Below are 25,057 nucleotides of genomic sequence, written 5' to 3'. Positions count from 1 at the left end.
GAGGGGCTCCTGGATTGGATTGTGTTCCGAATTTGTGGCACCTGTCACTGCTGAACATTTTTTATGCCAGAGTTCTAACCAACCATGCAAAGTCTTGCTGGTGGATAGCTATAATAAAACCCATATTCTAGAAAGGTGACGGCCAAAACTCATAATCTTACAAACCAATATCTCTTTTAAATAGTTCCACCAAGCGTGCCCATGTTTGGTTTACGGTTGATATGGCTATAGCATGGGTTAACACATTTTCTATTTTGGCTGCTACAACAGATTGACTTACACTATTAATGACATTGCATGATTCCTCTAAGGAGTGGTGAGATATGAACTTGGGTCAAGGGCTCCAAAAGATCAATTTCTATACTGAGAGCTGTGAGAGAGGGCTGCATGTACCCCTCCTGTTTTAACCTGTTTATGAATGCCATTAGGGAAACATTCAAATAGCTGACAATGCTGTTGCCTATGTTTGAGTTTGGCCATTTCCTTTGCTGTGATATGTAGATGATGTATTATTATTTCAAGAGCCCCAGTAGTTAAAATGGCTATTATATGTGTACACTGAATGTATGAGAGCTCCCAATATAGTAATACATGTAACATAAATTTGACAAATTCAGCAGTGTTGAACATCAATCCGGGATGAAATAAGGAGCATATTATTCAGGAGGCTTAATGAGCATTCATAGCTTACATGGCAATACACTTTAGAAAATACAGTTTACCAAATGGCATTAAAGGAAGAGTTATCTCTAAAAGGAGCACAGATGTACCTCCCAGGTTATCAGAGATCTTCCAATATTTATGAAACACATACAGTCATAACTGATTGATAAAGTGTTGTGAGTGCATTAAAGAAAGACTTCCTTGAAAGCTATACATGGATTACAGATATGGGGATTTGAAAATTCTACAACACTGCAACCCATTTACAATTCCTTTTTTAAAGTTTTATAAGGACTACCCACATACTATTCAGTGGAGGTCAGGCTACCCTGCCTTTTCTCATTTCAGTTGATGAATATATTGTCACACTGATTCTAACCTCACTTAGCTGTAGGGACCTTGTGTAGCAGTATGTATTTTATGTAATAGATTTATGTTTTAGCACAGCCATCTCCAGCGGCTTTTCATACACAATTATTGATTGAAGTTTGTATTTATATTGTGATACATTTTGTATGCAATTTTTTGATATTGAAAAAAAACCTTTTTTGTAATAATTGATTTTTACTTTTCTGACTATATGCTGATAAATGATACATATCAGCATGTTCTCTGTAGTTTGAATTCATCAACTGATGCAAGAAAGGGCGGGGTAGCCTGTCTCCACTATATAGTATTTGAAGAGTTTCTTCCCGTATGAGATGGTCTCCCCTATAACAAAAACGTGGGAAGCACCCAGATTATACTTCAAGGACTGCCCAAGTCACCCTAAACTTTTTCCCTGCACTTTGAGCTAGGTGTTGGATATTTAGAAGATCAAATTTTCTCTAATTGGCACTGCGGCTTCCGTTCATTTGGCTTTGATACGTCTAGTGGAGTGAATCTGTAAAAACACTGGAGTCGAATATCACAGGTTGCTAGAGTCAAGAAAGACCTGCTCTGCATTAATTATGGCCACTGGTTGGAGTCAAATTCAAAAGGCAGCATAGGCAGGGATGCCGAGTGCATGAGAAAGACTGAGCAAACAAGCCATGGAGAGCGAGCAAACAGTCAGATATGTTGCACTGGGAATGCTCTGTGAGAACACTGCGTAATACAGAATCTGATAGCGACATTTGGCATATATTACAGGAATAGAGTGGCTGTAATACAGTCAGGGAGATAAAGGAAGTATACACATCTGGAAGCATTGTAGACCTCCCAGTGGAAATAGGTAAGCAAGCTTCTGCAACACTCAGTCTTAAAGCATTAGGATATATGATTATGGTTGTAGCACATGGTAATAGGGTCTGTTTCCCTTGTGTCTTTCACCATGTTATCCACCTTAAATAAGCTGTGGTGACGTTACTTGTGTTACAGCATAGGAGAACACGGCGATGTATATGAGAAAGATATACATATTTTGGAACGTTTAGGGGAGGATTCATAGAATTTGTGCGGCGAAAAACTGGGATTTGTGCACCATTCTCCCTTCAAATCCCTGTTTAACAAATGGGGATTTGCGGGCAGAATGGTGCACAAATCCCAGATTTGCAGTGCACAAATACAATGAATCAGCCCCTTAGTGTACAAAAACAAATGCTATGTGATGAGATTCATTATTTTTTAATTAATATGTTTTGATAAACAGTGAGAAACTAAAATTAGTTGGTATTTTTTACCTTATAGACGGATGAGAATACAATAATTAAAAAGGAGTGGTGCTTTAACAGGCACCACTCGCGTCCTAAAGTAGTTCGGATTAAATAGGAGCAGTGTAATCGCTAAGCAATACCGGCTGAAACACATGTCGTTCTTAGAATACAAAGAAATGTCTACACTGTAAACAAATGTGGCTGTGGGAAAGTAGTAAGTGATGTATGCGGGTTGTAAGCCTAAACAGATGTATGAGGCTATTTGCACATTGGGGGTCATTCCGAGGTTGGAGGTAAGGGATTACCGGCGCCTGTAAGGGCACCGATGGCGGTAATCCCTTACTTCCGTATTCCGAGTTCCCTTTGCGGGTCCCTCTTTACCTCCTGCTTTTAGCAGGAGTAAATTACGGGACCCGCAAAGTGACCTTGGAGTAAATTATGGCACCGTAATTTACGGTGCCGTAATTACCTCCTTCCCCATTCCCATTGAGCCCTATGGGGGCAGAAATGGGGGTGGGGAAGGTCTATGGTGAATGGGGAATTACCGGTCCATCCAACCTTGGAATGGACCGGTAATTACTCCATTCACCATGCTGGTATTCCATGGAGTAAATAGCTCCATGGATGCCAACCATGGAGCAATTTTCTCCATGGTGTAGTCCTAACTCGGAATGAGGACCATTGTCATTGTGATGTAATTTGTGAACAGTCACTGTTCATATACTTATAATCTTGTGTTCAGGGATTAACTGAGAGTTATATGTTGCATTGTGGAATTTTCTGTACTAGCATACACAATGCAGGATGTCTAGCATGTGTTAAGACAGAGAATGTTATGCTCTGGTGATATATTTTTAATATTGAATTGAGATTCATTTTCAAATGAAATAAAACATGTCTAAAGAATGTTAAGGCTATTAAAGAAATTGTTATATGTAGTCTGTCATACATAACAGGTCTTGTTCACCTTTCCGTTAGCTTCACTGGTTTGAGGATCCAGGACAATAATATATATAATTAAGGAGAAGCTCTGGAAGAAATTATCTGAAGGAAGGGAGTGACATGAACTGAATACAAACTCAAAAGGGTTCATGCTGTGTTGACTACACCCTGTGGAAGATCTAAATTCATAGTCTGGACTCATGAGCTCCCAAATATATGTGGATAAACAGAATGCCTTCTAAACTTCTCCCCATTCAGACAGTTAAAACGGCCCAAAGATATGTCTGTCAATTCTGCCCAAGTGTGATAAAGACTCCCATGCATTATTTTGTATTTAATAAAGCCTAAATGAAAATCCTCCAAAAGACAATATTGGCCTATATGAAAACACATGGCTTTTATGATACAGTCTATTTGATCCCCATCTGTTACTGTTTCCCGATCAAGCAATATGTGAGCTCTTTTGTATTATCTTAATGTAGCATTGTCGATCAGATGAAGGCCTGTTAGTTGTTCAGTTATATGGCATTAAGGATTTAAGGCTGTTAGCACATCAGGATGCCAAAGCGGTAACCCGGGGTGCTAAAAAAAGTATTGTCCTTAATACAACAGGACACAGAGTGTCCCGTGTTAAGAAGGAACATCCTTTCCATTGCGACCGTTGTGAGCTCAGCGGAAGTTGCAGCTGCGCTGAAATAAGGTAAGTCGGGGGTATGTAAAAAAAAAAAGGGGACGGAGGGTGGGGGAAAGATGGCGGCAGGGGGTGCCGGCTGCCAGGCAATATTGAACATAGGCTTTCACCAGCAGTTCAGTCCTGTGTTCCCAGCCACCTGGCTGGCACCCCCCGCCAGGGTGTAAATATGATTTATTTAATATGATGTTTTTTTATTAAATGCATTTTATATTGAAATATTTTTTTTCATGATGCTCTGCATTATGAAATGTATTTTTTATGAATACTTTTGTTTTTTTAAATAATTAATTAATTGAATTAAAGGTAAAGGACATATCTGGTGCTCTTTTTCCACTCACTCATGCCAGCAACCTTGTCATCAATCCATCACTGGTTGGTTAAGCTACACACGGATGAGATTATTGTTTTAGTATATTATTAAAATATTACACTATTCCCTCCCCTATTAGGTGTCCCGCAGTATGTGGACATTCAATTAAGGTACTTTCAGGGATGGACCACATACATGACTTTTCTTTTCTTCATCTGTGTCTCCACTTCATTTGTCATGCACATAGTCCACTCCGGGCTCTCTCACTTCATGGACAATCAAGCCTCCAGGCTGCAAGAGTACATGTGAGAACATCTCAAGCCCATCATACATGCACTTATGGACTGATTTCAGTACCTACCTGTGATTACTAGAAATTGCCCATACTGGTATATATTGGGATTCAGTAGCATTATTAATTTTGCCTTTTCTGATCAGTTCTAAGCTTTCATAATCTAACACTGACTTCACATTCCTTCCATTAACTGTAAAAACCTGCGAAGTGCATTTAACGATTCTCCTCTTTGACCTTTTTCCATCCTCTTCCTTTTATCCTATTATTTCAAGATCTTGATAGCCTCTAATTGGGGCACAATACATCACACAACATATAAACTGCAGCTCTGTTAGACAACTATGGTGGTAACTGGCACAGCAAAGAAAAACAACTCATAACTTGAGTATGTTGTTGAGACTGAATGGCAAATCGGCATGCTATTATCCATCAGAATGCAAAATTCATACTGTTACAGTTCCTTTTAATGGGTGAGGGGAAGGGCGACTGAATTGAATAAGTCCAATGTGTCAAGTGCCTTGACTGAGGAGTTGGTGCGTGGCTGTCTGGCATTTTAGTGAGAATCACAGGAGAGATGTCTCGCTTGGTGGTGAATTAGTTCTTCTGGACATCATTTATTGTGAGCATGATTTAACTCAATGTCAGTACAACTTATTTCTGACAACAAAAATAAAAACCTGCAGCGTATGGCAATGGTGGTCTGGCTGTGGCTGTTTTAGTTGGGAGGATGTCTCCGAGAGTTCAGGTTTATTTTTTATGGGTTCTCTGTTAGTGTGTCATTTGAATAAACACATGTTTAAGGATAGATCAGGATGCGGGGATGTGTCCTGAATAGGGACATGCCTTTTCCCATGTCCTTTTGTTGAGGAACAATGCTTTCTAGTTCTGTGTGGTTTCTTTAAATCAATTGTTCTCAAGTCTTTTTAGAAACATGTGTAGCTTACAGAGACATATGCAGCGCAGATGTCGAGTAAGATAATTGCAATTGTCCAGTGAGACCATTGCAATTGGCCTGTTTGTGCTCTAATGAACGGCATAGATTCTATTTTCATCAATCTGAATCCATGTCTTGGCTCATAACGGAGTTTGTTGGTAGATAGTCTTCATGAGATTATTTGTGGTGAAGGATGTGTTTGAGATTGGTCGGCAGTTTAGTGGGCCATTGGGTCTAGCTGTTCATTTTTTTTCTTTAGCAAAATCTAGAATGCTATTTTGAAGGCATGCCGGATAACAGCATGTGCTGAAGCAGCTTGAAGAGTCTCTTGTGCTAGATGGAATTACCAATAAAGGTCTCAGATCAAATAACAGGTGAGACTCAAAGAATATGGCAAATCACTACTTTATTCTCAATTTAATAGAGCTGGGTCAACTGGCAGACTTCAGACTAATGCTTGCACACACACACAAATCTCATTACACAGAGGTCTTATACCCCAATATGCATCATACTATATGGCAAACTATAAAACATATTAGCAGGAGGGATTGGTTAGGGGAACAAATCTACTTATAGAATACATAGGGGTTAGTACACCATTGGCTGTCTCTTATCTGTGAGGCATGCCTTAGAATACCTATAATACTGATTAGTGAACCAAATTAGCAGCAGATTGGTCTATGCAACATTGTATAGAGGCTTGCCCCATAAACCTACTGATTGGTTGGCATTCTCACCCAGCCTTGGATTTTTGTCTTAGATAACTGCACATAAACAAAACAAAACCAGGTGCTTGTATCACATCATATTACTCTCCACTTTCCCAATTAGTCCATCATCACTCATCAGCCTGGCCATGAGTCAAAGCTTCCCATCTGTAGTTGACCTTGTTGCCTTCTCTCTGTTCTGGGACATTCAAGCGAGTGAAAGCACATCACTGTCTTCATCAGAGGCTTAATGACTACCCCATGATTTCGACTTCTGAGTCCCATGTGAAGAGACCACAAATTTGTCAATGTCAGCCTCTTACTTACTGCTATCTTCTTGGCCTCTAGATAATTGCTCACTCTTCCTTGTATAGACTTTATACACTTTAATTGTCCAATACTTGACTCTTGTAGATGTTTTTTTTCTTCTTTTAATCTAAGAGAAATATGTCTCGCCCATGGCTTATCTGTCTGCCTCCCTTCGTACTTTGCAGCTATTCCTTACAAATAGAATCCTTGATCCCAAGCCAACATAGACTCCTCTTTCTTTTGCACATGAAGCTGTTCTTCCAGTGTCTTCTGACGCTGCAGCCTGATCAGTTTATGAGGTAGCTTAATTGAATCTTAACACGAGCCGGCGTCAATTTTCCAATTATGGCCGTCCGAGCCACGTTATATATTCCTCTATAGCAAGCTTCTGTGTGTAACCTAGCTTGCATTACTGTGTATTTACACTTATTGGTCAGCAAGTTACTTTGTCTTCTTTTGCATTCATGATTACTTTATTGCTTCGTACATGTTTCTCTTATCACTTCAGTAGCATCTTCTCTCTTCAGTATTTTCATATCGTGTCAGTACGTCCTTGTATAGCTTCTTTATGACATCACTCTGCCCATGTCAGATTTCACTCAGCACTGGAGTCCCATATAAGGCCCTTCTCCTGCTGTTCCAGTATGACAGCAGTGAGATGGCGGGAGTTAGAGAAAATGCGTCCAACTGCTCATCTACATTCCTCCTCTGGCCAAGTCTTCAACCAAATTCATCTTTTCATTCTCCTTTATCATCACTTCCTACTTTCGTTTCCTTTGGGATCAATATCTTTGTCATCTACACTGTTCTTTATATGTTCATCCACACTGCAGGTGGCAGCAATCATTCTTGTCTGTCTTCTGGCATTGTCCCAAGATGATCCTTATGAGACCAAATCCTAGCAGTACCAACACTAGTACTGCTCCAAGTAATTTGAAGGCTTTTACCAACCAAATTGCAATCCATGAAAACAGAGACAAAAACCAGCCATCCTCCTCGGTCTTGGCTGCTTCGTTCAACATTTCTGTGTGCAAGGTTGACAACATCGTTGTTGCTTCGGTCAAAGTCCCATTTTCTTCATCATGGGCAGGTTTTGTACAGCAAAAAGGCCCAATCTTGGAACACACACCTTCTTTCATTGCTGTTATTAAGTCCAGGACATACCTGTTCTGGGGGGCCAGGAGCTTCATTGCCCTCCACTCTTCTTTGATAGTTGTAAAGAATGTTCATCTGGAATGTCATAATAGGCTTCTATTGATTTGCTGAGAAGTAATTATCTCTCCTTTGTCTGAGAGTTTAAAAAAGACTTGCATCACTCCCAGTGCTTATGCCTCGAGCATTCAATACAGGTTTTAACCTTTGGGATTGGAGCTAATTGTACAAGGGGCAAGAGAACAACAATGCATTTTGTCCTTATCCTAAATACCACAAAAAGGACACTTTGTCAATAAACTCTTTTTTTAAAAATGAGTGTTTGGTTAATTAAAACCTTTACAAAAAATCTCGAGGTACAAAAGAACACAAATGTTGTACAGGACATATTACAATAACATGTGTTGCATCAAAAGAAATATCTACCAAAAATATCAACTTTTCACTTTACATAAAACAACTTTACAATAAAATTAAGAGATTCTTCCCTTTTTTCCTTAAATTCCACAATTATTTGTTTAAAACATTGCTAAATCTTTTTCTATAACCTTTAAGAGATGTGCTAATGCAAAAATTAATGGATAGTATGAACCTTGCATAAATCTATCCCATAAGGTTTCAATAGAATCTGCGTTTCCAGAACAAACACATTTCATTAAAAACACTGTACGTGATATTTTAAATTGTGGACATTCTAATACAAAATGTTTCAGAGTTTCATTGGATCCATCGCATTTCGGAAATCTACATTTCTTCGTCTGCATAAACAGTGGCATAACCTCCCAATGTCTGCATCTCTCCTTGGTTCTAAAATGGTTCAATTTAAACCGAATGTACAAAGTTCTTATAAGTGCACTGGGAAATGTGTAGATATATGCACAGCAAGGTAGTCTCCTACGTATCACTTTAGCATATTCTGAATAAGTTGAATATAACTGTAGTTGTTCAACTGTGTGAATCCAGTCATTGTCGAACAGTTTTTTTTTTTACAAAAGCAGGTCTATGGCATAGATCATAAGGAGTTACAGCAAGCTCTTCCAATATTGATTGCTTCCTTTTTTTGGTAAATCGTAATGGAGTGTATTGTTTTTGCTTCCATGATATTATTTAAATTACTGTGTAAACAATTATTTGGTGGATTCAAGAATTTGCACAGTTACATAGTGATCACCATTTTGCTCTGCATGAAAGAGATATAAGACTCAACTCATGCCTAATAACACAGTTGCGTATAGATATTGCTACATGTATTGCTCCTTTAAGTGGTTACCAGTCAATTGGTCGAAAACATTTGGTCGACAGGACAATTGGTCGACACCATTTGGTCGAATGCCAAATGGTCGATTTTTTTTTTTTTTTTTTACCCCTTTTTTGGTTTTTTTTGGGGGGGTCCCCCCCAACCCCCTTTTTTTTCTTTTTTTTTCTTTCCCCACACGAAAACCCACAAAAAAAATATATAAATAAAAAAAATAAATTCGACCATTTGGGATTCGACCAAATGGTGTCGACCAAATTGCAGTCGACCAAATTGCAGTCGACCAATTGACAGGACACCCCTTTAAGTAGTCGACTTTGTAAGGAGTCCAAATAAATGCCCATATCAAAAGGGCATATATCAAGAATGTACATTATAATTGCTTGAACTTTCATTATTAAGAAATCCCTTAACGGTTTAAGAGAGAAGAGGCAATATTTGGCAAAGATGATCTTCATTTGGCTGGTCAGCGGTCAGGCTTTCTGATTTAGTCGTTCTTTCCATAAAGCCATTGATGAATTACTGCTTACATGGTAACCTAAGTAGCATATCTCCTTTAGTTGTTGTAGCGTCATTTCACAGATTTTCCACGTGAATGATTTAAAAAAAAATTCCAGCATGGAAAACCACTATGTTGGTTTTACTCACATTAGGTGCTAAATTCAAATCATAAGCATAGTGTACAAATAGCTGAAGTTTCTTCTGTAGGGTTGCTGGTATAGAATCCATGATGATCAAGTCATCTGCGAATGCAAGCAAATGCAATCTTAGACTGCCCATTCTAACGGAGTACATGCCCAACCCATTCCATAGAACATCAAGATAACACAAATATAGATTAAATAAAATTGCCGCAAGATTGCAGCCCTGTTTAAGGCCTAAATAATTGTTAATGGGTTCGGTCATTGCCCCTTCTTTATTGATTTTTGACTTTATAGGCTGTAGTTGAGTGCAATCTTATCAACCAAAATATAATTCCTTCAGGTATTCCTAGTTTTAATAGTTTTTGCCAAAGGAGATCCCTTACTACACATTCAAACGCCGCTGACAAATCAATACTCACGATATATACAGGGATGGCTCCTTTTTTTGTGTTTGCTATAATGTGGGAAATCACAGTTGCATTCAATGCTGTCCCTATACCCTTCCTAAATCAGATCTGGGCTTTGGATAGGATGTTATTCTGGGCTATAAACTGCTCTAGGTCATATAGGAGCAGGCTTGAGAAGGTTTTAGTGCAGGTATCTATTAAAGAAATGGGTCTGTAATTTTGTGGATCATTTAGATTACCTTTCTTATAAACCGGGATAGTTATGGATGTGCCACATTGTTAGTCTAGAAAATACCCCACCATAGCATAGATGGTATATTATGTTGGCCAAAACAGTGCCCTGTCCCGTTAGTCCACTTCATGGGACCATAGCAACTACTTTTATGCTCCCTTTTCATCCTTAAAAAAAAGACATATCCCTTAAAGTGGATTTGCTGCTAGAATTGAGTGCCTGATCTTCCCAGCAAAAGTCCCCAGAGTGGTATTCTCTACAAGTTCTGTATTTTCTGTGACCTTTCCACAATGGTGGGGTTTTTCTGGTGCTTCTTATGTTTTCTAGTTGATTATTTTCATTTTTGAATGTCAAGTTAAAGTATGTACGTATGCATATATATTGTTTAGATACTTGAATGACCTTCTTATATTTTGTAGTCTTTTCGCTATTGATGTTTAGGTTGCTAATGTTTCACTTCCTGAGAGTACAGTCTGTCGTGGGCCCCGAGATATACCGGATGGGCTGTCTGCTCTGCTTCTATGATTGGGATCACTGCTGGTTTATTAGAAGTGCAGGGCTCAGTAGAGGGCTTAGCCACTACTCTTCCCTGTATTCCTGCAAAGCAGTAGTCATTTCATCACACTATGCAAGTCCATTCATGTCCCCGGACACATGGACTTTTGCTCAAATATGTGCCTGTCTGGACATTGTTCTCCTCTGCATGTACCTAGTTATGAGCAAGCATGTGTGTCCTGCAGCACAAAATTAAATAACATTTTGCTTATATAGCGCTTAGGTATAAGCGCTATATAAATAACACATCATTATCACTGACTTTGCTAACGTGTATCTGCCACATCCGAAGACATGAACAGTTAAAGCCCTGTCCCTTCCTCTCATAGAAGAGATCGAACCCTTTTTTAGTGAAAATCCGACTTTGTCTCACCCTGAATGTGTCTTATTTAGTATGACTCTTGTATATAACTTTCACATTGCTTCAGGGCACCTTGTCATCTTTGGACCAATCACGTGTTTCTTTTTCATATCCTTTTACCATAAATGTTTACTTTGCCTGTAAGCAGAGTGGCTTGTTGGATCGGTCGGCAGGAGGCTCGAGTTCATGCAGTGTGAAACTGCCGAGGCATGCAGCTGGGAGCCCTGGGGCAGTCGAGGCCTGGTGTTCTATCTACTCTGGCTTGGGAGCTGAGCATGTCTGCTGATGACTCATTGCAGAATAAGCAGCCAGGGGGGCTGTAAGCAAATACATGCAATCAATGTTATCACTTCTGGTAGTCCTAGATGGGGAATCTGATTACTTAAAAACTGCAGAAGTTGAAATGATCTGGAGTCCTTCTAGTAAGTATGTGTACCTTATAAACCCCGAGTGTGTTCCATTATTTACTTTTCAACGCAATCTTTTAAATCATGGCATTTATTTTTTTAAATAAATATCTGTGTGGCAATCAGATCATTTGAGTACTGTTTTAAGTCTTTTGCACACAAATACCACGACCATGTAATTTTCTCCAACACAACAAAAACAACTTTTTTCCACTTTAACAACTCCAGATTTCATTATAGATCTCTGGCATGCTCTGGAACTATTAGGTGAACAAGGCGCTCAGCCAGCATTGAGGAGGCAGCGAAGGAGCCCCGTGTTAGCATAGGAAATGCCAATTTACACCTGAAATGTGTTGTTGAAAATAAGATCACTTCCATGACACACAAGCCTAGTACCCCCCTGTTCCTTTGAACGTGAAACTGTAGACTGGTGTCACGCTGCCACCGAATGAGGCGAAAGTGGGCCAATGCCGAGCAAATGGTAAATCTGCGGGTCGGCAGATGGGTAGGCAGCATTGTGAATGGGAGCACAGGGTAGTAGAGGAACTTAATGAAAATAAATATATACAGGGTAATTCATAGAATTTCGCACAAAAGTGGCACACGCGGCTGGCGCAGTGTCCCCGTGCGATACACTGCGCCAGCCGCGTGCGATAAAATCCATTTCATCGCACAGCGTATTCATGGATTCCAGCCTCCAAAACCAGCCGTGGCGCAGAGTGGCGCAGCGACCCTGCAGCAGCGCCAGTTACACCCCCAAGAACGCCCTCGCACAAGGAAAACCCTTCAAAATTCCCAATTCATCGCAAAGGGCTGCGCTAACCCTGGACCAGTTCACAGGGCTGCCAAACAGCAAACGCCAAGCGGGGAACGTGTATTTCAGTGGTTCGTGGGAAGTATCACACGCGATTGCCCTGGGTACGTGTACATCAGGGGTGCACGTGAAGTAACACACGCGATTCCATCAGGGCACGTGTATTCCAGGGGTGCGCGGGAAGTAACACATGCAAAATCAGCAGGGTACGTGTATTTCAGGGGTGCACGGGAAGTATCACACGCGATTCCATCAGGGTACGTGTATTCCAGGGGTGCGCGGGAACTATCACACGCGATTCCATCAGGGCATGTGTATTCCAGGGGTGTGCGGGAACTATCACATGCGATTCCATCATGGCACGTGTATTCCAGGGGTGCGCGGGAAGTATCACACGCAAAATCAGCAGGGTACATGTATTTCAGGGGTGCGCGGGAAGTATCACACGCAAAATCAGCAGGGTACGTGTATCTCAGGGGTGCGCGGGAAGTATCACATGCGATTCCATCAGGGTACGTATATTCCAGGGGTGCGCGGGAAGTATCACACGCAAAATCAGCAGGGTACGTTGTGGGATGTTTTTACCCATGCATCCGAGCCCTACCAAAAAAAAAAAAACCTGTGCATTACTGGCATTGAAAACATCACGATGGCCAGATCTTCCCAGAAAATGCCCAGGGAAATGCATGAAGAATAGGCTGCCACCCATTTTTGCCGATGTTATGGGCACAGAAGGGCACTGCCTAAAACCACCATTGGACTACCCACACAGTAGCCTGAAACCATTGGGAATGGCAATGCTGATTGCCAAAAGCAGCCTAGAACTGTGGGGAATTCATTTTCTTAAATCCCAAAAATGGTTGCATTACCAGTACTCACCACTATCAGAAAGCCGGCATTTTAAAACAACACCAGACATTTGTGTAAAACTGAATAAATGAACCCAAGGCAGGCCAAAGAAAGACTTACTAAGAGGTGGATACAATGTAAAGTTATATTCTGAAGTGACTTGAAGGTTTATAACAAGACTGGCTGAGCTCTGCAGGTCTGCAGCGGCTTAAACTGAAACTGGATTTAAAATTACCAAAAATCGAAATGTGTAAATAAACTGAGGGACAGACTTGTGACTGCCACATAGTTTGTCACTGTTAAAATGTCATACTTTTGAACTTGGAATCAGCATTCTAGCTGCATATGTAAAAAATGTTACTTTTATTTGAATGCAGAAAACTGGGTAACTAAAAGTGACATTAGCTGGGGCCTGGCTTAAGGAACTGGATTCTGCCCGACAACTTCCCCCCAATTGGAGTGAAACTGGATCCACAGCAGTTCTCAGACCTGGCTGCATTCTGAGGGGAGGTTACCCCTCTCTGATTGAATTACCAAGGGACTGCTAGAGACTAAACAAAGGACCCAGGCAGAGGGTTTATTGGGGGAGGCCATAAATGGCTTCCTCTTGAACAATGGGCCTTCCAGGGCCCAGGCAGATGGTTTATTAGGGGGACCGTAAAATGGCTTCCTCTTGGCAGAAGCTGGGAGGGGCAGGGTCTCTGAGCTTGGCAGAAACTGGATAAACTGGTTTCTATACCATGTGACCTGAAAAGACACACCCCTGTTGGTCAAAATATGATTCTAAGAAAGATGTATAACTCACAGTGCGGACTTGTCAAAATTATTTAAATGATACCATAACTCTTGTGAATTTTCTGTGCACGTTTTAAGACACGTTGGGAATTTGTGTGATGTTCTGGGGCAAAACCCCGCTATTTATGGATACTACAGACTCTGTGTTTAAGCTAGAGACATGGGAATTTACTGTAGTATGTAAGAACAGGCTGTGTATATGTGTATAATTTTTAATGAAGAACCAAGGTTGCATAACCCACTAAAATCGAAAATAAGTTGCCATTTTTGAATGCAAGCCCTCAGGAAGAGCAGAGTTTGAACAGAGTATACCTCATGTGATAGGTAATATGTACATGCAATGACAAACCACTATGTATTTGAGAAATGTGTATTTTGATCAAATATAGATTTGTGTGCAATTTGACAGGGGAGTGTCCTTTCTGCAAGCCATTAAATGACATCATTCTGACACACAATCCTGCTCTCCAGTGAGAACACAAAGAATTCTCCAACCTATCAGAACTCTGAAGGGGTTGGGCCTAGAAAGCTAGCCTCTCCACCCACTTTCAAAACACATAAAAAGAGACTGCTGGGACAGGTAGGGACATTCAATTCCATTTGCTGCGGAGCATGCTGACTGACGACTTCACATCCAGAGATCCTACACTTAGACTTCCAAACTAAACAGAGACTGCAGAACTTTGAACCAAGAAGGCCCACTGCAAGCAAAAGTATTTGTCAGCAGGCCCAAAAATCATTTGCAGACTATTCATAGCCGGTCCCAGGTGTTGATTCTGGCCTGAAACCCTGTGCCAGAAAGATCCAGAAGCAGTGCTGTACCCAGAGAAAGCAGAGCAGTATCCAGAACCAGAGGCCAGAGATCCAGAGTGACCCAGACCGCTGTTAGCAGAACCAGAGAGCTGACCCAGATCACTGTGAAGTGCCGAGACCAGAACCGGAGTCCAGTCCAAAACCTGACCAGATCCGTGGGGAGGCCTATTTCAAAATATATTGTGAGTACCTAGCAGAACTGTGCAGAACCAATCTCTTAGTTAAAATAATATAATTCAATCTATTTTAATCTAACCAGAACTGCCTCCTAACTGTCACCTGTCATTTGCAAAGCTGTCACCTGTCATTTTCTAGCTGCAAGCTGTAACCTGTCGCTTTGAACTTTTAAAATTTCAAATCCGAAAAACTACCTTTATTTAATTGTCCGTATCTCTGGAACCGTTTGGGAACTTGGTTTAACTTTCCTCTGAAAGCTTTGAATCTCAGCTTTTCAACAAGCTTAGAACCGACCTGCTACTCCTTATACTTTTGCCGTAATCGTGATTCACGCATTCGCAAATTTTGCCGCGATTCACGATTTGGTTAAAAATCCAGCCACGTGTGAAAACAGCAGCTTCCTTGCTTTCCTTTGCCAAAAATTCATTTAACCTGCTAGTTACTCCTAGATCCTTGCTAAAGTGAGCCTGAACTCATCCCAAGTATATATTCACTCACCCTGAACCTCCTAAAGGGAATTAAAACCATTTTCAGCATTTTCCTCACTTCATTGCCAGCACATATAAAAGCATTTTGGGTCTGTGTTTCAAACTTCTGTAGTCTAAGCTTGCTGGGGTGAACTGAATTACATTTGATTGCATTTCTAAGAACTGTGTGCTATCCTCTTCATTAACTTACATTGCATAAGAGGGGGAGTGGATTGCCAGAGAAAAGTGATTACATTGTTTTGTTGAAATCATATTGAGTATTTTCTGTATTGCATTTTCATTCAACATTGCATCCATCTGAAACTAGATAAAGCATTCTCTACCACCTTATTCTTCTGTTTCTATTCCCAAGCGTGCTACCTCATCCTTTATACTACTCCTGGGTAATCAAATCAGTTTATTAGTTTATTAGTAGAACATTACCCATTGTTGTTAACTGCTCATGTTCTGAAGTGTGATATTAATTATTAATTTATTATAAAGTGTGATATATATATATTGTTTACATTCTCAAATAAACCGTTTAAACTTGCAAAACAGAACTACTTCTTGGCTCAGTGGGGTCAGAGGGGTTCCAAGAGAGGGGTGTTATATAGGGGTAGTCATCCAGAACTCATGAACTGGACATAAAGATATATCAATAAGGGTTTCCATTCAGTATCCCAGACTAGGCATTGACTTAGCTGTAGTGCTGCATTGAATCCTCTTACAAATTGGGGGCTCGAGCCGGACGTTTGGGTTAGATCTATCACTTGTGCAGATTAATACAGTGTGCCAGCTGACCAGATACACATACCCGGTCGGATCACCACGCTGTGTTACGCTGTAAAGCACTCCTCAAAGGAACGCTCTAAGGAAAAGGTCTGTTTTGCAAAAATAAAATATAAACTTCTGTAAGTCAGGAAGGAACTCAAATTCCAGAATGACGACCTTGGTAGATATGAAAATAGCCAGAGAGCACTTCTTACATAAGCTATTTGTGAGAGGTGAGTGGGCTCATCACGACCAGACGGTCTGGTTGCAGGCAATTGCACCCCAGATCACTGAAACAGGGTCAGATAAATGGAGAGACCAGGGTCCCTTACATGTGGCCATGAGTGAACTATATATGTCCCCTAAGGCCAAGGATGAGCACAACAAGATTGCCAGGGTAGCGGCATATTTATACTTACATATGGGAGCCATGCAGGACAAATGTGCTTTAGGCCACGATCTGGCGAGTAGGCAACTGCTGGCATTACAGAAGGCCCAATCTGATCTGGACTCTTTTGAGCAGAGGCTGCAGAGGAGCAAGGAGTCAGAAAATGATAGTAGGCAGTATATCATTAAAATAAAAGAGGACATAGATATACTGCAACAGGAAAAGGCTGACCAGGATACCAGAATTCTGGCCTTGCAGAAGGAACGCCAAGACAGTTTGGACTCCCTACTGCAGAGCCAGAAAAAGCTGGAGCAACAGATCAATTTCAACAGGGCATGCATAGAGCAGGTAGCCACCCTGCAAATCCAACTAGACAGAGAGAAAGAGGAGAGCAATAAACTGATCCTGAAAGACCTGGATACCCAGGCAGAGTTTGATCAGGAGCGCCAGAAAGCTGGTGCCTTCCAAAGGCAAAGGGACGACCTGACGGCACAGATGCAGACTCTTAGTCAGGAAAGGGACACCTTAGGCCAGGAAGTCTGCCACTTAAAAAGAAAAATGGAAGAAAATCACCTGGCCCACCAGGGACTAGGTGACCTCCAAAAAGAACACCAGGACTTGCTGGAGCACACCAGGAGGGTGGAGGAGGCTCTGACAAGAAAGGAGCAGGCCAGTAGGGAAGGGACTCAGGAGGTAACCCTCCTGCAGCAAAGACTGGCCCAGTACTCCAGGACCAATCAGGAGGCACAGAGAAAAAATGAGGCTCTCTGTCAGCACAATGAAAGGCTCCAGCAACAGGTAGCGATGCAGGAGAGACTGATAGAGTCGAGTAAGGCCTTAACTGAGGACCTGAAAGCGCAGGCTCTTGCATTGCAACAGGGAGCAGGGGCGGATAGAGACCAGGTTCGCTGGGAGTGGGAGACTCCTGAGCATAACCTCAGGAGCCCTAGTACCAGAGGCCTTTATCTCTCTCAGTCCCTGGACTCTGCCACCCCCATGTCCCCTGGCACATATGAGGACCGGGCCACAGGGATGGCAGATTACTATCCAGCCAGAAGCATGGGGCTCATAGGCCAGTACCTCCCAGGAATGGATGGGCGGGCATCCGGGTATGGGCACCCAAGCACAGTGCAATTTAGTGGGGAACCCCAGGAGAATAGGCCCATTAAGGGCATCCTGAAAACTTCTGCCCAGTTAGGTCAGTGGGGGGGTACCCATCAAATCCTGGCAGCAAGGAGGAATCTGAAGACTCCTCTGAACGGCGCAGGACACAGGAGACCAGGTCCCCACATTCTGCCAGCCAATCCCAGGCTCGCAGAATCCGGGAAAACCTGGAAGATCAGACAGGAACCTCTGGGAGCAGTGCCTCTGAGTCAGAGGATGAATGGACCAGGGTTACCCAGACCAAAAAGGCCAATAAGGCAAAAAGGGCCTTGCTTAAGGACCCATTGAAACAAATAAAGGCAGTAAGGAGTGTCATCACGCCTTATCACAAGAACGCCAAGTATTCTGTTTGGGAACACTTGGAGCTTTACGAGCAAATGATGGAGACTTTCCATTTGAAGGACAGCCAAAGCTGTATTCAATATGTAAAGTGGACCTTCTCACCAGAATACTCCAGTTTCTTTGCGGGGCTGGAGGACCAAAATCATTTAAGATGGTCCACCTATAAGGCGGCCATCATGAAACATTTTTCTGTTCACAGAAATCCTCAAGAGGCTCGCAAGGCAGCCTACAATTTGCAATTTGGGGAGGATCAGGCCCCGCAAGAATTCGTGCAAGAACTGAAACGTGCCTTTGCGCAGAACACCAGAAGGGTGCGCACAGACAGCAGAGAATTTGTCAATACATTTTTCCATGCCTTGCCCAAATATATAATGACCCAGCTCGTGAGAGATTTTCATGAGAAAAGATCTTTAGACTGGGTCATTGAACAGGCTACCCGGATCTATGAGGTGCAGAAGCCCATAGAAAATAAAAGCAATACCCAGAAAAATCCCAAAACCAACAGCACCCCTGCTGCTGCCAAGGTGGCAGAGGTAAAGGTCACCCCCGTTTTGGATTTGGAGATGGGGGGGCCTAAAAACCTACCTGCACCTAATAATTCACAGCCCAGAAGGCCCTCGGGCCAGTCACAGACAGGGAGTCGAGGAGGTAGTCCCACAAATGGGGTCCCCCGCTCCCCTGACTATGTAAGAACCCGCTTTAAGGGAAACCGACCAATCCTGGGTTATGTGTGGACTCCTCCAGCCCAAGGGGGGGGATCCAGCCAAGCACCTAACCCAGGGAACTTCCCTCCCAACTTCCCACAGGAGGGCAGAAATTCTCCAAATCCTGGGCAGAACTTTTTCCCCAGGTATCTGCCCAATTTCCAGCCCCAAAATCATCCATCCTTCTTTCCCCAATTCCCTGAGCCCAGACAACCTAATCCGGGAGAGGGGAGGCCAAGGGTGGAGGGGTACCAAAATCTTCCCAACCAGGGGTACTACCAGAGAAGGGATAGCTACCCTTCCCGGGATCAGCCCAGGGGAGAAAATAGAGCCCCGTATCAGCCTGAGCGGGTTTCACAACTTAAGCGCCAGGTCCAAAATATGGCACGAGATCTGGGTCACATACTGAGGGCTCAACAGGACCCTCAGATGAGAATGCCACTGCAGAATGCCCCAAATTCTGGACCTGGTGCTCCAGAACAATGACGGGGGCAGCACCCCGATAACACACCAGTTCCCAGGGAGGAGGCACAAGGGGAAGGGGGATGTAAAGCCTTGGAAGAAGCTTCCTTCCCAACTTGTAAACAGCTCCTGGAAAACCAGGAACCGGAAAAAAAATCTCCTGCCCCTGAAAGCCTGCCTCCCAAGGAGCAGAGGGGGGGTAGGAGAAACAAAGGACCCAAACAGACCCACTTTGTGGAGGAGGTTCAGGTCTTCCAATTTGAGGGAGAGGGATCCTCAGAAGATCCTGGGAAAAGGATCTTCTCCTTCAGAGATGGGGGAACTCCTCCCAAAGAAAAATGGGTCCCAAGGGATGTCAATTCAGACTGGGGAGATATGGAGACTGAGCTACCGCCGCCCATCATCTCATCCCAGAACCCACAATACCGAAATCCCCTGGTTCAAACCCATCCTGATGACTGCCTCCAAAAAGGGCGGGGCGGCCCAGAACCGGAACCAGGGGAACCCACAATGGCTCTGATCTCCAGTTGCCAACTTTTTCTTTCAGATTCCCAAGGCTCTCCACAGAATTCTGCCCAAATCTCTTCTCTCGCCATTCCAAAACCAGAAAGTTAACCCACCAGTTGTGCAAAAATGTGCATTATCTGTGCCCCCTTGAGGAGAAGGAGGGAAGAAACTATGCCCCGGTACAAGTACAGGGGCAGGGTACAATTTTGGCACTGGTGGACACTGGATCCCAAGATAACCTTCTGTCCAAAAGGGCCTTTGAGGAACTAAATGCAGGAAGGGGGGAGAATTACCGAATTCCTCTCACCTCTCTTCCTGGACAACTGCAGAACTTTGACGGGAAGGAAATTCCTGTTGAGGGGACTGCAGACTTGGACATTAAAATTGGGCCACACAAGGTGAGACACCCGGTCATAGTAGTGACTCCAGAGGGCACCCCTTGTTTACTAGGGAATGACCTCCTGAGAAGGTTGTCACCCCTAATAGATTGTGTAAACAAGGTCCTCAGGACCCAGACTAGCCGACCGATAAAATTAAAACAGAGTGTCAACCATGTTAGTTTAAACGGCACCTGCCACATGGTTGAACAAAAATCTGACCAAGTACAATTTCACTTCCAGAACAACCAAATTCCAGACGTGACAGTAAGAGCAGTAGGACAACAGACTGGTGATGGGGGGTTGTCTCTATTTCTGAAAATCAACCTTCCTTCCAGTTTAAAGTGGTATTCAACACTGGAAGGAAACACCCTGAAATTCTTTACTAATCCACAATCAGAAACTCCCACTCCTATAGTCCAGAAAGATGTGAAATCAGCTCAGAGCCTGGCTGATATTCAGCAAATTGGAGAGCAGTTGTTCATCCCTGTCCAGTTAAATGATGGGAAGGACTCTGTTCTCGCTCAAGTGTGTGTGAACAACGGTAAGAGCTTCATCAGCGAAGCCATGTTCCGCCAACTCCCAAAAGATCCAGCCATTCCCACATTCAAACTGATAGACAAATGGGAAATGGACCTGGAAGCACCTAATTCCAAACAGCTCCTGCCAAGCAGGTGTATGCTCAAAATCTCCATTGGCAACAAGAGCATAGTCCATAATTGTTGGGTCGTGTGAGACGTCACTGCCGCCTTTTACTTAGGCAGTGACATTCTCAATCGCTTTGCCATTAGTTTGGACCTAATAAACTTCAAAGCTTGGTCCCGATTATCGGATAATCCCATGGGCTTTGATGATCCAGAAGAAGCATTTAGGTCAGCTCAATTGCTACCTTATGCAGTTGAAATTCAGATTAAAGAGGAAGTCACCATCCCAGAAAGGACCCGACAATTCTCCCTGGAAGTGAAAGTTAAAGAGGACAATATTTGCAAAACCCTGATGCTTATATACATCTAAATGCTTCTCTCCAACAGCAAGGGTTGGGTGTAAACCCAACTCCATTAGTCAACATAGAACATGACACCATTCCAATAGAGGTGGATAACAGCGACTTAAAGAGTATTACTCTAGCCGCAGGCACCATTATTGGAATGGTGGTTGATGACCAACATTTTTCCATTGATCTAGGAAATTACCTGTTAGGACCAATCCCCAAGGACTGTTTTGACAGTGACAGTGAGGACAATACAACACCAGACAGGATTTTTACCCGGCATGGGGGGAACTTCCTGGTGTACACTTCCTGCCCTTATGGTAAGGAAGATGTGACTTGTGACTTCAGGAGGGATGAGGTGATTTTCCAGGTCCATGAGGGTTGCCTTTCCCACCTCCAGTCCAAATCAGCACTCTGACCAGGGACTTCTCCACCCAGCTGGAGGAGGCCGCTGAGATAGCCAAACCAGAAGTCTTTCCAGGCTTCAGGCAGATGGTGGAAGAGAGAGTCAACCTAGCTGATGCCTGTGTGACTCTGGAACAAAAGCAAAAGTTGAAACAAGTTTTCTTGGATTTCCAAGATCTCTTTGCGGTAGACTCATATGACTGTGGCCGCACCGACATCCACACAACAACAATCCCCACGGACCCTGGCATGACTCCAGTGTTTGTGAAGCAATATTGTTTGCCCCTCGCATCCATGGAGTCCCTTACTGAAATAATTAAGAACCTTGAGTCCCGGGGAATAATCCGTCCAGTTCACAGCACCTTCAATAATCCGGTGCTGGGAATATTGAAGCCAAACGGCCAGTGGAGACTCTGCGCCGACCTCAGGGAGCTCAACAAACGGGTCCATACTTCCCGGTGGCCTCTGCCCTACATTGACCAAGGGCTGGCCCAGATCCAGGGGTCACAGGTATTCACTGCAATAGACCTGACCAATGGATACTGGACTGTGCATGTCAGTAGGTAGGACCAATACAAGCTGGCTTTTACCTTTGGGGGCCAGCAGTACACATGGACCCGGACTCCCTTTGGATACCTCAACTCCGGCATTTAATTCAACATTTTCCTACACAAGGCCATGCCCGACCTGGGTGCAAGGGGTAACCTGGCTTATGTAGATGATGTCCTCATCAAAAGTTCATCTGTGGAGGAACACATAGGGGAGATCTGTTATGTTCTGACCCAGTTGAGGGCCGCCGGAGCAAAACTTTCCTTTCAGAAAGCACAGTGGTGTAGAACCCGTGTTAATTTCTTGGGGCATGAGATTACTCCTCAGGGTCTCTGTCCCCAGGAAAAGAAAGTGGAAGCACTTCAGAAACTGAAAGACCCCACAACTCTGCGGGAACTAAGGAGCCTCCTTGGACTGACTAATTACAGCAGAAAGTTCATTGAGGGCTATGCAGAGATCACCAGACCCCTGATTCATCTCCTGAAGGGGGGGTCTAGTGGGAATGGGGTCCAGAACAAGCCGAGGCAGTAAGACAACTCAAAAGAAGCCTCTCACAAGCGCCCTGCCTAGCTTACCCTGTCAGAAACAAGGAGTTCTTCCTGGAGACGGGGTTCTCTAATACGTGCTTGACGGCAGTATTATACCAAAAGCATGACAAGGTCAATAAAGTAATCTCCTATGCGAGCAAAACTTTATCCTCTGTGGAGGAAAAATTCAACGATTGTGAGAAGGCACTCCTGGCAACGGTGTGGGCATTGAAGAATTACCGCCCGTTTATCCAGGGGGAACACATCATAGTGGAGACTCCACACCAGCCTCTGCAATATCTCCAAAGTGACAGAATCTGGGCCGGAAATGTGAGTAATTCCCGAATTACTTCCTGGATTCTGTCAATGCAAGGCTTTCCTGTGGAGGTCAGATATGGCCAAAACAAGAAGAGTCCCCTCGCGCAAGGTCTGGCTGACTTGCATGATTGTGCCAGAGAAAACTGTCTTGAGGACGAAAGTCTAAAAATCAAGGACAACATGCAGGCATACCTTAATTCCCCACACAAAGTCTTTGAAGAGGACAAGTGTGAGGGAATGCCCACTGTCTATGTGGATGGATGCTCTTACCATGATGACAACAACGGGGAGAAAGAACTGGTGGCTGGCGTAGGGAATGCATGTGTGAAGGAGTTCCCAGAACCCTCCGCTGGATACAAAATTGGTCCCCGAAGTAGTCAGGTGGCAGAATTGATGGCTGTGCATCAGGCCATCCTCACTGCTGTCCAACATCAACTCCACGAACTGGTCATAATCACCGATTCGGATTATGTACGGAACGGGTTCGTGGAGCACGTGGTTAATTGGAAAACCAGAGGCATGTTATGTGCTAATAACAAACCCCTGAAACATGGGAAGTTAATCCAAAACATTGATGATCTGGTCACCTCGAAGGGGATGACCATCTATTGGAAGAAGATCAAGGGTCATTCCAAAGTAGAGGGACCAGACAAAACTGGAAATGACTTAGCTGATCAGCTGGCCAAAACCGGGGCCATCCTAGGGGATCTAATCGAAATAGAGTCCCTGTTGGGGGAAATCCAGGTCACTGCTATCACTAGGTCCCAGACAAGTGCTCACAATGATCTTTCAACTGCCCAATGGAGCAAGGCGACCCCTGATGCTGATTTGATTACAGCTCAGAAGGGGGATCCAATTATTTGTAAGTTTTAACAACACCTTGAGGACCCTGAGAACTTTCCCCTGACGGATACCGAGTACATTGGGAAAGAGGACCTAAGAGTGTTGATGAAATGTCCAAAAATGTTCCGGATCCAAGACGGTTTGTTGGTAAGGAAATCCAAAGCTGGCCACGATCAGTGGGTGGTTCCTACCTCATTCCGAAGCCTGATGCTAAGTCACGCCCATGATGCGGACACCACCGGTCATAGGGGGTTCCACACAACATTGGAAATCTTAAGAGAGGTTGCATACTGGCCACACATGGGGCAGGACCTCAACCAATATTTGAAGGGTTGTCTTGTGTGTGCACATTTTCAGCCAACATCGCTCACACACCGGGCGCCTCTCCAAAAGAGGGGAATGACACTCCCATGGTCAGATTTACAAATCGACTTTGTAGGCCCTGTGATTCGCTCGTCTAGAGGAAACAAGTGCATGTTGACCGTTACATGCTTGTTTACCAAGTGGGTGGAATGTCTCCCATCCCCAAATTGCAAGGCAGAAACTGCAGCTGCCCTGATGATTAACCACATCTTTTCTCGTTTCGGTCTACCTCAAAGGATTGAGTCAGACAGGGGTAGCCACTTCACCAGTGAAGTAATGACAAAGATGTGGGAGATACTGGGGGTTAAAAGGAAGCTACACATTGCTTACAGGCCAGCTTCTTCTGGAGCAGTGGAGAGATACAACCGAACCATTGTGAGCATATTAAAGAAGTTTGTGGCAGATTCTGGGCCAAGTTGGGATATCCGATTACCTCTGGTCCTAATGGCCATCAGATCTACCCCTTCATCTGCAACCAAAATGCCACCATTCGAGTTGATGACTGGACGCAAGATGGTGCTTCTGCAGCATTTGCTCTACAGGACCCAAGAGCAGACACTAATAAATGTCTCCACAACTCATGAGTATGTGGAGAATTTAAGGAAACACCTTCAACATGCTTTTGCCTATGCTCAGCGGAATCTAGAAAGATCAGCTGAGAGTATAAAGACCCACTATGACCTGAAAACTTCCAGGAAGGAATATCAGGTGGGGGACCGGGTCTATCTATACAATTTCCAAAGGAACCAGGCCAAACAGCGAACATTTTTGCCTACATGGAAGGGACCATTTGAGATTATAGACAAGATCTCCCCTGTGGCCTACAAGATCCGCATCCCCAAAGGCGGTTTGGCAGAGGGGGAAGACAAGTACATATAAATCAGCTAAAGTGTTGCCATCCCAGGCACACTCTGCAACAACTGG

This window comes from Ambystoma mexicanum, chromosome 6p (assembly GCF_040938575.1).
Source record: "Ambystoma mexicanum isolate Mex_15411 chromosome 6p, UKY_AmexF1_1, whole genome shotgun sequence".
NCBI lineage: Eukaryota > Metazoa > Chordata > Amphibia > Caudata > Ambystomatidae > Ambystoma > Ambystoma mexicanum.
Note: the sequence above shows the minus strand (reverse complement) of the source record.